Genomic DNA, 12880 nt, shown 5'->3' with positions numbered 1-12880 from the left:
TAACAAAGGTACCCAGGCAATGCAGCAGGGAGAGGGTAATCATTTCAACAAATGGTGCTGAGGTCAGGCGCGGTGGCTCACACCTGTAATCCTAGCATTCTGGGAGATCAAGGCAGGAGGATCACCTGAGCCCAGGAGTTCAAGACCAGCCTGGACAACATAGCAAGATTCCCCCACCTCTACAGAATAATTTAAAAATGAGGGCTGGGCACGGTGGCTCATGCCTGTAATCCCAGCACTTTGGGATGCCTAGGTGGACGGGTCACTTGAGGTCAGGAGTTCAAGACCAGCATGGCCAAAATGGTGAAACCTCATCTCTACTAAAAATACAAAAATTAGCCAGGCATGGTGGCAGATGCCTGTAATCCCAACTATTAGGGAGGCTGAAGCAGGAGAATCACTTGAACCTGGGAGGCAGAGTTTGCAGTGAGCCAAGTTTACACCACTGCACTGCAGCCTGGATGACAGAGCGAGACTCCATCTCAAAATAAATAAATAAATAAATAAATAATAAAAATTTTTAATTAGCCAAGTAGGCATGATGGCATGTGCCTGTAGTCCCAACTACTCAGGAGACTGAGGCAGAAGGACCAATTGAGCCCAGGAGTTGGAGGCTGCAGTGAGCTATGATCGTGCCATTGCACTCCAGCCTGAGTAACAGAGCAAGACCTTGTCTCTTTAAAAAACAGAAAGAACCCTGCCCATCCCTCACAACACAGTGCCCCTTCCTCAAGAAGCTGGGATACTCTGAGTAGCTAAGTGTGTTTTCTTCAGGTAAAATCTTTATTTAGGGTGTTAGTAAAAACCCTGCTGTCGTGACCTCAGATGACCTAAATATCTAAGCCTGAGAGTTTTTGCTCTTCCACACGGAAATGAATTTCTCCAGGAATGCATTTTTTTTTTTTTTTTGAGACAGAGTTTCACTCTTGTTGCCCAGGCTGGAGTGCAACATCAAGATCTCGGCTCACCCCAACCTCCACTTCCCGGGTTCTTCTCCTGCCTCAGCCTCCCGAGCTGGGATTACAGGCACCCACTACCACACCAGACTAATTTTGTATTTTTAGTAGAGACAAGGTTTCTCCATGTTGGTCAAGCTGGTCTTGAACACCTGACCTCAGGTGATCCGCACACCTTGACCTCCCAAAGTGCTGGGATTATAGGTGTAAGCCACCTCGTCCAGCATTCTCCAGGAATACTTCTAAGCAGTGCTTCCCAAAGTGAGGCCCCAGCCCAGCTGCAGTAGCTGGGAGGTTAGAAATGCAAACCCCACGGGCCCAGCTCAGACTTGACTGAATCAGCCTGCATTTTCACGACGTCTGCAGGTGAGGCCCAGCCACCGCCAAGGCATAGTTGAGGTAACACAGGTGCAAGCCCCTCACAGGCCAGGAAGGGCATCTGTTGCCCACACCCACTCTATGGAGGGCAGCTGGTACCAGGCATGCAAGGTGAGCCAGGATGGAGGAGCTGGGAGAAGCCCCGGTCATCCTGGAGGTAGAAAGTGTGGCAACATTGCCATTGTATTGTTCTGAAACAAACGTTTAGACACCCACAGCTGTAGCTAAACCACTTTAGATAGATACTGTGTCTTGGTGGGGCTTAGGTTAATCAGGTACCATCAGAGAGGGAGAGAGGAAGTAAAAAGGCATTCAGTCTTCTAAGACCCTCACGAGGTCTTTTTGAAAACTTGATGACAGTCAGGTGTGGTGGCTCACACCTGTAATCCCAGCACTTTGAGAGGCCGAAGCAAGAAAATTTTGAGGTGAAACCTCGTCTCTACTAAAAATACAAAAATTAGCCAGTCATGGTGGCACGAGCCTGTAAATCCCAGTTACTTGTGAGGCTGAGGCATGAGAATTGCTTGAACCCAGGAGGCAGAGGTTGCAGTGGGCTGAGAAGGCACCACTGCACTCCAGCCTGGGCAACAGAGCAGAGACTGTGTCTCAAAAAACAAAACTGGTAAGTTGCAACATCCCTTTTCCAGGAAAACTACATATGAACTTTATATATACTTTTGGGGATTTCACACACTTCCTGGGCTTGAGTGCATGGGCTCAGATTTTTTAAAAAAAAAAATTTTTTTTTTTTTGAGACAATCTAGTTCTATCTCAGCTCACTACAATCTCCACTTCCCAGGTTCACGCGATTCTCCTGCCTCAACCTCCCAAACAGGGCCTCCCAAAGTTCTAGGATTACAGGCACGAGCCACTGCACCAGGCCTAAGAATTTCTACTTTACAGATAGGCACAGGAAAATAGAGGTGCAGGAAAAAGACAAAAAAGATTAGAATATATCTAAAACAGAAAAGAGTGCCCAAGTTTCCACACAAAGGAAAAATGGATGCTTATAAATTATTCAGATCTAGACAACTTAATTATACAGAAGAAACAAAAAGATCAAAAGTATTCCATAATGGCACTTGTCTTTGTCACCAGATCAATTTTGACATTTTCTCACCTAAAATACCACCTTTCTAGTCCCTTGAAACCACCGTGTGCTTCAGCCAACCCTGGTTTCTTGCCCTAGCGTTTGGGAAGCCTGGGACTGGGTCACCGTTGTGTGCCGTCAGGACTTCACCTGGACCAGGACCCTGTCAGGGCACAGGGAATGTTTGCTTAGTTTCTCAGTAAGAGTGAATGACGGCCAATTCCTTATGACCGAGAAACTGAACGTTTTCGGCTTGGTCAGCAAAAGGCTTGCTGAAAGTTCACTACTGAGACATTTGCTGGTACGGTAGTCGGAGGGTCCCCAGAACCACGCGGAAGGAAGGGAACGCATGTTGGCACCTTCGACAATGTTTGTTGAGGACCTACCTTGAGCAGACGCCAGGGCCAGGACAAACAGATCCGCCATCCAAGTCTCCGTGCTCCGAAGCCTCTCGGGTCTGCTTTTCACCTGCCAGATAAGCGGGCGTATCTGCTCTACACCTACCACCTGTGTGCTCTATTTTAGGGCTTACAGAGGGTCAGAGGGCCCCCTAGACCGTGAGGATACCAAGGGCATCCCGCCTGCTGATCAAGGTACATACATCCCTTTTCATGTGCCTGGGACACCTGAAGCTTTGAACTGCCTCCCTTCTCTCAGAAGACAAAGATTTTAAAAGTACCCTTTAAAATTCAATTTCCATTCTACCTCCCAGTTAGTTCTGGGCTCAGCCCCCATGTGATTTTCCTTCATTTGCTAATTTCTTTTCATTAGCCTCTGCCAATAATTCCAACAACCCAATAAACACCACTAAATAAATAAATAAATAAATAAATCAGGTGGGAACAGGGAAGCCAGTATTATCATCTGCTCTTCAGAAGCAAGGCTTGCTAATGCACGTCTTCTGCAAACGTTCTCCAATTCTTGCTTTTAACTGGGGAGCTACCAGGTGATTTGCACTTACAGCCACAGCACTGCAGGTGGAAGTGGAAGTCCTAATACCTGGAGGGAAAAGTATGCCTTTTCCACTCACCTGCCCAAACCTTGACATTTAAAGCAACTCCCTGGTGTTTTTCAGCTTCCTATTTGCCTGCACACCTGCCTGGTGTACGGTGGAGTTTCTCAGTGTATGCTCCTATATGCCCTACAGCTTCACTGCTACCAGCAAGCAGAGACACACAGCAGAATGTTCTGTGAGCAAAAAAGCAGCTCCGCTCAACCTAATGCCCAGCTCCCAGCAGCAGATTAAATCAATTACAGCACAGCCACTCAATGGAAAACCATCCAGCTGCTAGAGACTAAGGTAACTCGTTCATGCATAATAATCGCACTAATCACAATATATACTTTAGTATCTGTGATGTGCTACATTGTGCTAATATTATACATGACATTCATGAATAATAGAAATTGATATATTTCTCAAACAATGCCGCTATTAGTTGTGGTGATTATATTGTATTACCTACCAAGAGCCATTGAATTAACACATCATACATTAATTCATGAAAACTCAAAGTGCAGAGAACAGTAAATCAGTCTGTTTGTGTGGAAATCAAAGGGCATGTTTGAATCTATAAATATGAGCGTGCACTAAACAGTCAGGTGCCTTCGGGCTGACTTAGCCGCTGAGTCAGCAGCTATGAGCGCGAGAGAAGTTGCATTTCTAACAAAATCCCGGGTGCTGGGCTGGTCTTGGGACCAGGACACGCCCAGGTTAAACAGGTAAACTGGGGGAAGAAGAAACTTTCGGCTCTTTCTTTCCCTCCCTCCCTTCTTTTTCTTTTCTTTAACACAGGGTCTCCTCTGCCGCCCAGGCTGGTGTGCAGTGGCGCGATCTCGGCTCCCTGCATCCCCGAACTCCAGGGCTCAAGCGATCCTCCAAAACGCGGGGATTGCAGGAGCTTTTATTTTCTAATTCTCACGCCTCGATCCAGCAACCTTGGCTGGGCGTGGGCTCCTTGAAAGGCGGCGGTGCAGGGCCCGAAGTCGGGCTGATAAGGAAAACTGCCACCACTCCTCGCTTCCTGAGCGCCTCACTCTTTAGAGGGGAAACTGAGGCTCGGATTCGATCCGCCCCAGGGCGCTGCAACGCTGGAGGAGCCGAGATTCGAATCCGGGTTCTAAGACGCCGGCTGGCGCCCCGCCTGTGGCCCACTCGCGCCTCCAGGTGAGTCCGCAGGACCCCCCGGGACACCGGGGCTCCAGCGAGCCCTGGCGCCAGAGGTCCCCGAGCCCTCTGCAGGCGACTGAGGACCCCACGGGCCCCTCTCCCGAGCCGCGGAGCTCGCCGGCGCGCGCCTGTTGAAGCCCCGCCCCGCCGGCCACCACAGGGAAGGGGACCGTGCGCGCTCGTGCCCGCGGGGCGAGCGCACGGGAGCCGCGCCAGCATAGAGGTTCGCGAGGCCGCCATCGCAACGCAGGCGCGGTGGCCAAGTGGTAAGGCGTCGGTCTCGTAAACCGAAGATCACGGGTTCGAACCCCGTCCGTGCCTGCCGCCAGCCTTCCCCTATAGGGTGGAGACTTTTTAGGAGTGGTCGACTCCTGCGGAACTCAGCGAGTGGATCCTTACGTCTGGACTGCAGACCCGGCCGGCTAACTGTTTTCCTTCAAGGGTTTGGGTTCAAGCTCCCCTCCTTCCCTCGCAGAAGGTGGAAGTCTGGGTGGTCCAGCCTCGGAGAGTCTGGGCCTGAAGTGTGGCGGGCTCGGTCGATAGGCTCCCTACACACAGCACCGCCTGCTACCCCTGGGGCGCTTCACACCCTGGGAGAAAGTAGAGGGCTCCAAGAGTGGGCGGCGTTCGCAAACTCGAAGGATCGCCTGCAGATCATGGCCCCGGGGAACCCCCAACACCCTTCGAGCAAGGAGACCTTCAGTTGCTAGCGTTTGGCTTAAGGGCCCCTCCACATTCTTCTGCACAGGAAAATCCAATTTTATCCGCTCTAACAAAACCCCTGCCATTGCCTGATCCAGAGCCCACACCCCGAGTCAGCTGGTGTCTGTCTGGTTTGCTATTTTTGAAAGGAAATCCACTGTAGGCATTGCGTTCGAAAGAGAAGCAGCCCTGCCCAGGCTTGGAGCAATGCTGACGCGCAAATCTGAACTCCCTCTCTGAGCCTCGGCTTGTCCCTCTGTAAAATGGGCGCTTATCTGGAGAGGCTGCTGTGGAGGCTGCCTCCGTCGACAGAGCTCCAGGCAGGTCGCACAGATTTTCCTTGCATGCAAAGGATGCACCGCGGGGTTGTGGAATACCTTTGAGGATGTTGTGCAGTGACCCCCAACCCCCAGGACGGCTGTATGGTGCACTCTGAAAACCAGCTTGAGCGAATTTGGGGAAGTCTGTATCAGTCCGAGTTTCCTAACTGGTGGGAGCATTCGTGGAGCGTCTCGTGTGTGCCTGGTGAAACTGGACTCTGGGCGTCCCTCGGTGAGCTGGCCTGGCCAGAACCGGCTCTCGCGAAGTGACAGGGAGAGAGGTAGGGGGAAGGAGCGGCCGGGGGGTAAGTGTCCCCCTTCCACCGCAGGGCTCTGCACCTGTGAGCTCGCATCAGCCTCCCCTAGAGGGCTCGTTAAACACAGATTGCTGGGCCCCGCCCCAGAGCTTCCGCATTCAGCTGCTCTTTGAGCTGGGCCCGGGTCATTTGCTTTTCTTTTCTCCTTTCTTTCTTTCTTTCTTTTTTTTTTTTTTTTGAGACAGAGTCTCCCCTGGGTCGCCAAGGCTGGAGTGCAGTGATACGATCTCGGCTCACCGCAACCTCCGTCTCCCAGGTTCAAGCTATTCTCCTGCCTCAGCCTCCCAAGTAACGGGAACGAATGGAACCTGCCACCAAGCCTAGCTAATTATTTTTTTCTTGTATTTTTAGTGGAGACGGCGTTTCACCGTGTTAGCCAGGATGGTCTCGATCTTCTGATCTTGTGATCCACCGCCTCGGCCTCCCAAAGTGCTGGGATTATAGGCTTGAGCCGCCGTGCCCAACCTTTTTTTTTTTTTTTTGAGATGAAGTCTCGCTCTGTTACCCAGTCTGGAGTGCAATGGCACGATCTCATCTCGGCTTATTCCAAGATCTCCACCCGCTGGGTTCTAGCGTTTCTCCTGCCTCAGCCTTCCCGAGTAGCTGGGACTACCAGCGTGTGCCACCACGCCCAGCAATTTTTGTATTTTTGTTAGAGATGGGGTTTCACCATGTTGGCCAGGTTGATCTTGAACTCCAGACCCCAAATGATCCACCCACCTCAGCCTCCCAAAGTGCTGGGATTACAGGCATGAGCCACCACGCCGGGCCATGACAGCCATATTCTCAACCCAGGAAGGAGCTGGTGTGTAGACATGTATATAAATAGGTAAGTTAATGATATAAAAATAGCAAACACCAGTGCTTCTTACACTTCAACCTGGGGAATGGCGCTAAGAAGCAGGTTTTGCGACTGGGGTCTGGGGTGGGGCCTGAGACGCTGCATTTCTAAAATGTGTCTTGGGGGTGATACTGGTGCTGCTGGTCCCCATGGACCAGCCAAGGGTTGGAAGCATTCACACCAAAATAGCACCATCCCCTGGGAAGGAAGTGGACTAGAAAAGCTATTGAAAGGGTTCCTTCTTCACTTTTTTTTTGAGTTAGAGTCTCACTCTGTTGCCCAGGCTGGAGTGCAGTGGCACCACCACTGCAACCTCCACCTCCCACGTTCAGGTGATTCTCCTGTCTTAGCCTCCCAAGTAACTGGGACAACAGGCATGCACCACACAGCTGGCTAATTTTTTATATTTTTAGTAGGGACAGGGTTTCACCATATTGGCCAGACTGATCTCGAACTCCTGACCTCATGATTCACCCACCTCGGACTCCCAAAGTGCTGGGATTACAGGCATGAACCACCTCACCTGGCCCTTGGGTGCCTTTACTTCTTACCAGGTAAATGTGCTGTATATTGTATGGGTTTTCTTCAAGATGATTTGTTTGTATTACCTGTGCAATTCCCCGCCCCCCACAATCACCTTGTCCCCCAAAACCCCCACCGAAACACAACAATAACCTTTGGGGACACAGGCAAATTAGAATAATTCAGAATTAAAGCAAATAAATACTGAATGTTCTCTTTTCTCCACTGGAGCATCTATTCATTTCTTATTTTTTAATCTTAATTTCTTTTTTGGAGACAGGATCTTGTTCTGTTGCCCAGGCTGGAGTGCAATGGTGCTGTTATAGCTCACTGCAGCCTCAACCTCCAGGCTCAAGGGATCCTCCCAACTCAGCCTCTAAAGTAGCCAGGACTACAGACGCTAGCACCAAACCTGGCTTTTTTTATTTTGCCAAGATGGGGGTCTCGGAATGTTGCTCAGGCTGGTCTCAGAGTCCTCCCACCTCAGCCTCCTGCCTTAGCCTTTCAAAGCTCTGGAATTACAGGCATGAGCCACCATACCTGGCCCGTTCATTTCTTTTTGAAAAGGTGCCACAAAAGATCATGTATGGACTGGGTGCCTGTAATCCCAACTCTTTGGGAGGCCGAGGCAGATGGATAACCTGGTGTTAGGAGTTTGAGACCAGCCTGACCAACATGGTGAAATCCCATCTCTACCAAAAAATGCAAAAATTAGCCAGGCATGCTGGTGTGTGCCTGTAATCCCAGCTGCTGGGTAGGCTGAGGCAGGAGAATCACTTGAACCTAGGAGGCAGAGGTCACAGTGAGCTGAGATCACACCTTTATACTCCAGCCTGGGTGACAAGAGCGAAACTCAACCCCCACCCCAAAAAAAGACCACTGCTCCTGGGCAGGTAGGCCAGTATCTGTGAAGAGCATGGAACTGTCCACCCAGATTTCCTATCCTTGTCTTTCTCTCCCCATCCTCAGAGTAGACCAGCACTTCTTCTCTGTGACATCACCCCGGGAGAGAGCCCATTCTCGTCCCCACCATTGCCAGTCTGCATCAGGTGGAGAACACATAAGAAAAACACAATCTACATAATATGCCATAGCTACCATTTATACAAAAAAATTTACACAAAATGACTAAGGATATATATATTTGTGTAGGGAGAAGTGCTTGCTGTTTTATTTTTTTTTATTTTCAAGCCTGAAAGATGACACACAGGTCTCAAAACTGTAACTTCTGCTTGAAGTCTGGGGGTGCCGGAGCTGCAAGCAGTTTGGCACACGCTGCAGTATCAGAAACTAGTGAGCTAAATCCTTGATGCAAGTTCTGTTTACACTTAAACAGGCAAAGCTGATCAGGTGTCTGAATGAGCAAGATATGTTGTGTTCATTTAAACCACTTGTGTTCGTGAATCTAAAAAGCCATGTTTGAATTTCTATAACTTCTGTGTGAATTTCATGTCTGAAGGTGTCCTTGAAGTCAACTGCCTTGTTCTTCATAGAATCAATCCCTCATCTCTGTTGGACGTGTAAAGGGAAGATAAGATGGGCTCTGATGCTGGGGATGGGGAGGAAAGAGAAGCAGTAGAGACAGAGCCTAGGGAGATGCTTTGGGACCCCAGTATGCAAAATAACCACATGTGAGGGAGGAGGTCGAGTTGCTTAAGAAGCCTGTGGCTTTCTGGGAAAGAGGAAATTAAACTCTTCCAACCCACCTTCCTATTATTCACAGTTAATTAGTGGCAGAATAGGGTTTAACAGAACTTTTCATTTATTTATTTTTTGAGAGATTGACATTGTCTCACTCTCTATTGCCCAGGCTGGGTACAGCAGTACAATCATAGCTCACTGCAGCCTCAAACTCCTGGGCTCAAACAATCCTCTTGCCTCAGCTTTCCAAGTAGCTGTGACTACAGGTGTGCACCACCACACCCAGCCTAACAGGACTTCTGAAGCAAGAGAGGGAAGCTAGGTTCCTGTGAGGATCCTATTTTTATTTCAGCAACAGAGGCTGTGCAGGAGCAAGTTCAACAGTGACATCTTGTGGAGCCATGAAGCAAGAGCAGTGCTAGACTCCGCCCCTCACACCTCTTAGGAACTGGCGAGAGCCTTGGACTGGCCACTTTAACGGCTCCGTGCCTCCGTTTCTCCCGTTGTTAATTCGGAATGACTCACATTCACTAGCTTCCTGTGTCATGGAGTTGTTCTGAAAACAACATTTTAAACATTAGCCAGCCAGGACGGTTCAGTAAATGCTGACCCATCTGTGTCGTGACATGGTGGGAAGCCATTTAAAGGAATGATTGACAGATTGACTTGACATGATAATGAATACAGTTAAATGAGAAAAGCTGATAGTCTGGGTTTTTCTGGGTTTTTTTTTTTTTTTTTTGAGATGGAGTTTCTTTCTTGCTGCCCAAGCTGGAGTGCGATGGTGTGATCTCAGCTCTACCTCCTGGGTTCAAGTAATTCTCCTGCCTCAGCCTCCCAAGGAGCTGGGATTACAGACATGTGCCACCACGCCTAGCTAATTTTATAATTTTAGTAGAGATGGGGTTTCTCCATGTTGGTCAGGCTGGTTTTGAATTCCTGATCTCAGGTGATCCACCCGCCTTGGCCTCCCAAAGTGCTGGGATTACAGGTGCGAGCCACCACACCTGGCCTGTTTTTTTTTTTTTTTTTTTTTAAGATATCTGGAGGTATAATTGACATACCAAAAAATTGCACATATTTAATGTGTATAATTTGATGAGTTTGGACATATGCATGCAACTGCTGCTAGTCTTACCACAATCAAGAATCAAGTATTACCTTGTAATCCCAGCACTTGCAGAAGCCAAGGCAGGTGGATCATTTGTCAGGAGTTCAAGACCAGTCTGGCTGAAATGGTGAAACTCCGTCTCTACTAAAAATACAAAAATTAGTTGGGTGTGGTGGTGTGTACCCACAGTCCCAGCTATTCAGGAGGCTGAAGCACGAGAATTACTTCAACCTGGGAGGCAGACATTGCAGTGAGCCAAGACTGCACCACTGCACTCCAGCCTGGGTAACAGAGCAAGACTGTCTCAAAAAAAGAAAGAAGGATCATCAAGGTAATAAACATATCCATCACCTCGAAAGCTTTTCGTGTGTCCTTTTATGTGTGTGGTAAGAATATTTAACATGGGATCTACCCTCTTAACCAATGTTTAGGTGCACCATCTCCTACTGTTATCTATATACAGCAGAGCTCTCAAACTTATTCGTTGTGTATAACCAATTTTTGATATCTTGTTTTTGTAAAAATAAATACACACATTTGTCATTACATATATGTGTATATGTGTGGTTGGTTCTGGTGTCTTGGGATGTAGAGAAGCCCTGTGACGGCTTCCCCATGCCTTGTGCTGTTGATAATATCTCCAGGTGGGGTGAGTGGTGGGGAGGAATTGCAGAGAAAATTCTCAATTTTTTTCCTAATATCATGGCCTTGGCAAAGAGATGCTATGACTTTTGGATTTACTATTTTTGCAGCAGAACAAAGTTAACAACAGAAAAAAAGAAAATATAAGGAGCAATCAGATTTCGGGGCTCTGGGAAGCAGAGTTGTTAACGTGGAGTGCCCACTTAAACGGAGACGATGCTAAGGTCCCAGTGCAAAAGCCCCATCTTGTCATCACACCGACCCTCTCCAAAAGGAGGCCTCCCGTCCCCCTGCCCCGTCAGGTCCCCCATCTGGGCTGACATCATGCGCTTAGGAAACCTACATTCAAGAATTAAAAATGGAACTCTTAATAAGGGAGCGGGTGGTTTGTAGACGTACATGGGCTGAGAACCACATTTCAAAACCAGAAGTGTATTTCAGGCGTGAGTAGCACTTAAAAGAAAATATTGTGGCAGGCCCCTGGAAGCAGCAGACGTTGTTTATATCACATCAACTTGAGTTTTGCTGAGCAAATCACCAGGCTGCCGCACAACGAACGTTTCCCACCACGCTGGGTTTTTTTTTTTTTTTTTTTTTTTGCTTCCACTCTGCCCTACTAATTCAGGTAAGCAAGCTGATTTTTACTTGCTGTGGGTAAAAAAAAACCCAAACTTAGGCCTTGTTAAATTCAACAACTGTAGCAATTCTCAAAACATGAAAATAACAAGCCCCTCATCTTCCTTTGAAAAGTATGGTGAATAGATGCTAGGGTGCCCCCCATGTTATCCCTGTCTTCTGGGAATGCTGCCTTCCCACTACTCCTTGGATAGTGGTGAAATGAGCAAGAAATAAACATGTATTGGGCTAAGCCACTGAAAGATTGGGGTTGTCTGTAACAGCAGCGAGCATACCCCAACAAATATACCACTATTCTGCTCTGAGCGACTGTGGCCCTGTGGGAACCCAGGCTCTCTGCTGCCAAATCTTTTAGATCATCCTTTTTTTTTTTTTTTTTGGAGCAGCCAGAAATCTGGATTTTTAAAATATGAAATTTCCTGATTTAAAAATGTTGGCCACTAAGTCAAATTTATTATTATTATTTTAAATTCTCCACAAGCCAAATGAAACACATCTGTGGGCTCCACTTGGACCTGCGGGCTGCCAATTGCAACCTCTGCTCAAAACACTTTAAATGCAGCAGCATTTATTTTTAAGTTGGCATTGGTCTGAGAGTTGGTGCCACAACCCTAGCGATGTGGTTTCCAGAGAAAAACTGTGCCGACAGGTAAATTGATCAACTCTTGCATTTCCACTTGCGTTAGAATTACATTAGTGTTTTGTTTTGTTTTGTTTTTGAGATGGAGTGTCACTCTTGTCCAGGCTGCAGTGCAATGGCAGCATCTCAGTTCACTGCAACCTGCCTCAGCCTCCCAAGTAGCTGGGATTACAGGCACCTGTCACCACACCAGGCTCATTTTGTATTTTTAGTAGAGACGGGGTTTCTCCATATTGGTCAGGCTGGTCTCAAACTCCTGACCTCAGATGATCTGCCTGCCTCAGCCTCCGAAGTGCTGGGATTACAGGTGTGAGACACTGCCCAGCCTTGTTTTATTTTTTTAGACAGAGTCTCTGTCACCCAGGCTGCAGTACAGTGATTGATCATAGCTCACTGCAGCCTTGAACTCCTGGGCTCAAACAATCCTCCTGCCTCAGCCTCTCAAGTAGCTGGGACTACAGACACATGCCACCAGACCCTACTTTTTAAAAAATATTTATTTTTGTACAGACTAGCTCTCCCCATGTTGTCCAGGCTGGTCTTGAATTTCTGTACTCAAGCAATTCTCCCGCCTCGGCCTCCCAAAATGCCAAAGTGCAGGGATTACAGGCATGAGCTACCGTGCTTGGCCTTCCTCTAGTTTCTTTCTTTCTTTTTGCTTTTTCCTGAGACAGAGTCTCGCTCCGTTACCCAGGTTGGAGTACAATGGTGAGATCTCGGCTCACTGCAACCTCCATGTCCCGGGTTCAAGCAAGTCTCTTGCCTCAGCCTCCAGAGTAGCTGGGATCACAGGCGTGCACCACCACACATGGCTAATTTTTTGGTATTTTTTAGTAGAGACGGAGTTTCACCACGTTGGCCAGGCTCGTTTCGAATGCCTGACCTCAAGTGATCCACCCACTTCAGCCTCCCAA

At 48.3% G+C, this 12880-nt stretch overlaps 1 long non-coding RNA gene and 1 other non-coding gene across 2 annotated transcripts; both read left to right on the top strand.

The window, feature by feature from the left end:
* Positions 1–4843: 4843 nt before the first annotated feature.
* Positions 4844–4915, top strand: TRNAT-CGU (transfer RNA threonine (anticodon CGU)). Its single transcript has one exon. It is a non-coding gene; the product is annotated as a tRNA-Thr (tRNA).
* Positions 4916–6003: 1088 nt separating this feature from the next.
* On the top strand, positions 6004–10597 carry LOC144578589 (uncharacterized). The gene is made up of 4 exons (XR_013524625.1): positions 6004–6189; positions 6285–6762; positions 7188–7328; positions 8266–10597. It is a non-coding gene; the product is annotated as an uncharacterized LOC144578589 (long non-coding RNA).
* Positions 10598–12880: the final 2283 nt, after the last annotated feature.

This window comes from Callithrix jacchus, chromosome 12, assembly GCF_049354715.1.
Source record: "Callithrix jacchus isolate 240 chromosome 12, calJac240_pri, whole genome shotgun sequence".
NCBI classification, from domain to species: domain Eukaryota; kingdom Metazoa; phylum Chordata; class Mammalia; order Primates; family Cebidae; genus Callithrix; species Callithrix jacchus.
This window is presented reverse-complemented; position numbering and strand designations above follow the sequence as displayed.